Source organism: Alligator sinensis, unplaced genomic scaffold (genome assembly GCF_000455745.1).
Source record: "Alligator sinensis unplaced genomic scaffold, ASM45574v1 scaffold1776_1, whole genome shotgun sequence".
NCBI lineage: Eukaryota > Metazoa > Chordata > Crocodylia > Alligatoridae > Alligator > Alligator sinensis.
In genome coordinates, this window is record NW_005843592.1 from 57,337 (window position 1) to 60,824 (window position 3,488).

Here is a 3,488-nt window from a genome sequence, read left to right on the forward strand (position 1 = left end):
CAAGCCTTCTGATGTAACACAACTGAACCCCTCTGCGTCCACACACCATCCACGGTTCCCTGCCTGCACAACCAGGCTCCCCCTTACCCTGGTGCCAGTCGTCTGCCGGGCAGCTGCCCTGGTCGCCTTCCCCAGACAGCCCCCTGCCATGAAGGAGCTCTCCTGCATCCCCCTGCATCTCTCCTGCATCCCCCTGCTCCGGAGCTCCTGCCTCCGCAGCCTCCAGGGTCAGGCTGCCCCGCGGGGCCATGTCTTGCTGCCGCCCAGCCTCTGGCTGCTTCACTATTCACGCCAGCCAGGAAGAGCGCACACCAGCTGCAGGGACCTCACTACACACCTCAGACCGCTCGCTGGCTCAGCCCCAGGGAACTCACTGCTGGGGGCGATCTCTTCCCCGCTCAGTCCTGCCTCCCCGGCCTTGTGTCCCAGGCACACGCCTCCGCAGCACGTCTCGACTTCTGTACAAGAGCTTCACGTGCCTGGGCTCTTCGCCCTGCTGCTCCTTCTCACTTCCAGCGTGTCCTGTGCATCCAGGGGCTGGGCATTTCTGTGTGTGCGTGCGTGTCTGCATGTGTTGTGCATCCAGGCACACTATGTGCATGTGTGCATGCCTGAGAGTTTGTGTGTGCTCTGTGTATGTGTGTTGTGCATGCAGGTAACCTGCTTTGTATTTGAGTGTGTCTGTGTTGTTTGTCCTGGAAACCTAGCCGTGTGTGTGTATGCGCTGTGCATCCAAAACACCTGGTTTTTGTGTGTGCATGTGTGTTTTGTGTTCAGGGCACCTGGATTGTGTGTGTAGAGCATCTAGGACACCTGGGATGTGTGTGTGTGTGTGTGCGCATAAAGATGAATATGCCCCCTCCCCCCCGCCATAGGCTCCCTGTGAAGATACCTGGGTTGTGTGCATCTTTGTGTGCACGTGTTGCATGTCTTGGAGACCTGAGAGTTGTGTGTGTGTGTGTGTGTGTGTGTCGTGTCTTGGAGACCTGAGGGTTGTGTGTGTGTGTGTGTGTGTGTGTGTGCGCATAAAGATGAATATGCCCCCTCCCCCCCGCCATAGGCTACCTGTGAAGATACCTGGGTTGTGTGCGTGTGCTGGGCATCCAGGATGCCTGGGCTCTGTACATGTGCAGATGTGTCAAAAATCAAACACCTCCCCGCCATCCCCATCGTGCGGGCCCAGCTCAGCGCCAGGCTTCCAGTTGTCGCACAGTCGCGCACAGTCTTCCATCCCAGCAGGCGCAGGTCCAGATCAGCGGGGGCTGAGGTCACAAGGGAGACAGGGGATCAGGGGGACACTGCTGGCCGGGTCTGGGGTGTTGGGGGGCAGCACGGTCTGGATGGTGGGGGGGAGGCCAGGGGGCTGGCAGTGGGAAGTGAGGGGCACCAGCAGGGCTGGGGGCTGGGAGCTGTGTGTCAAGAGGGGCACTGGGGGTGATGAAGGTCCGTGGGCTGCAGGTTAGGGGTGAGGGGCACTGGCAGGGCTGAGGGCAGGGGGTTGCAGGTTGGAAGTGGGGGGCATCAGTGCTCGGCCCCGTGGGGTGACACGGGGTCCGTGACTCTAGTCAAAGCGGGGTCTGGCACCCCCCTGGGGGAGGGGGTGATGGATGCACTTACCCCAAGGCATCTGGGGGCTCCTAGTGCCCCCACATCACGGCATAGGGGAGCAGATGGGAAGTTGCTAGGGGGGTGTGGGTGTCCCCGCTCACAGCCCAGATCTCTGCAGGGAAATAACAAACAGGTGGTCCCCCTGCATTGCCATGCAGCATGCCTCTCGGGCACTACAGAGCTGCCAGGATAGAAATTACTGACCAGGACTAACTGCCTCTCTGGCATTGCGGAGCGGTGCCAGGATATCCATGCCCCTCTCCCATGACAGCTCGGGCAGGCGTGTGGCTGTCCCATCGCCTGACCTCCAAACCCCGCTCCCCGGTGGGGTTAGGCTCCTGGCTTGGCCAGGGCTGCCAAGTCCACTTATAATAAGCACAATTGGGGTTGTTTTTTTGGTTTTGTTAAGTCACTTTACTTTGTTGAGAGTGGCGGGTTGATAAGCACCCCCACTCCCTGCTCCTTGCAGGTGGTTGGGCTTGTTTTGGGCTTGATTTTAAAGGCAGCGCTGCTTTTTCTCCTCCCAGGACTTGGCAGCACCGCACACGCCCGCCAGGCTACCGCCCAGTGCTGCTGTTTGCAGCCCCAGAGCAGGGAAACGCAGCAGAGGAAGCTCGTCCGTGGGCTCCCGGCTGGTGCTGGAGCGTGGGGTGGATGACCTGGAGCCCCCGCCCTGCAGGGGGGCTGAAAACCCCCCGACTAAACCCCCTCTTCATTAGGGCACACATCTACATGTGCACACCCTTAATGAGCTTTAAAAGTGGCAAATATAGGTTATTCATACCGAAATTTGATATCTGCCTCGCTCCCCCCAGGCCCCAGCCTCGGCCTGCGATGTCTCTACGCTCAGTGAACTTTGCTGCTAGGACGACCCCCCCGACCGGCGAGACATCCCCTCTGCTGCCCTTGTCTCCCACCGGCACACACACACCCCCACAAATTACACACAAACACACACATATACGCATCAGGGCTAACAAGCAATTACAAATGAATTACAATGGTGAGATTAATTGCACTTTTAATCAAACAGTGAAACAGTAATAGAATAGCGGTTTATTAGAAATACGCTGGGATGTTTGTTATTCTATTTTCACATAAAGTTCGGTCGCTGACAACGCGGAAGACAAGCCGTGCAGTCGGAGACGAGGTCCTGTGAGTGGATGCGATTAGTGTGTTGGACCAGCTAAAAATGCACTCGGTCTCACAAAAGATAATACCACGCTGCCCAAAGCACCTCCTCCGCCCTCGTCCTGACTTTCTTCCTTCACTGACGGCTGCTTTCCAGCCTTGCAGCCTGTCTATCGCTGCTGGCTCTTTTCCTGCCCTGCCCGCCTGCCCCCCTCGCCTCTTCTCCGCTCCTGCCTGCCTCGCTTCTACCCCTTTCCACCCGCACCGACGTCCTGCCCCACTGTCACCTTCTCTCCCTCTGCCGCCCGGGGCCGCCGCCCCAGAGCTCGCCCGGAGCCCGGCTCACAGGGGACACACGCCCGCGCGGAGGCCCCGGGGCCGCGCTCCGCAGTCGCAACCAGCGAGGGGCTGGGGACACGTGCTGCCGCCGGCCACCTGGCGGCTCAAACACGTGTCGCGCCGCCCGCCCTGGAGCAGTCAGTGCGCAGGCGCCCCGCGGGGCGGGGGCGCGGCGCTTCTGTCGGGGCCGAGGGGCGGGGCGGGGGCTCCCGCTGGGGAGTGAGGGGCATCGCGCTGCGGGGGCGCAGGGAGACCTGGGCCCCGGGAGGACACGGGGGCGGCGGGCAGCGCGGGCTGCCGGGAGCGTCGACGCTGGGCACCCCTGGGGCTGGGCCTGGGCCTGGGCCTGCAGACCCCAGAGCCCCGGAGGCAATGGCGGAGCAGCGGCCGGGCCGTGTGCCGGCAGGGCG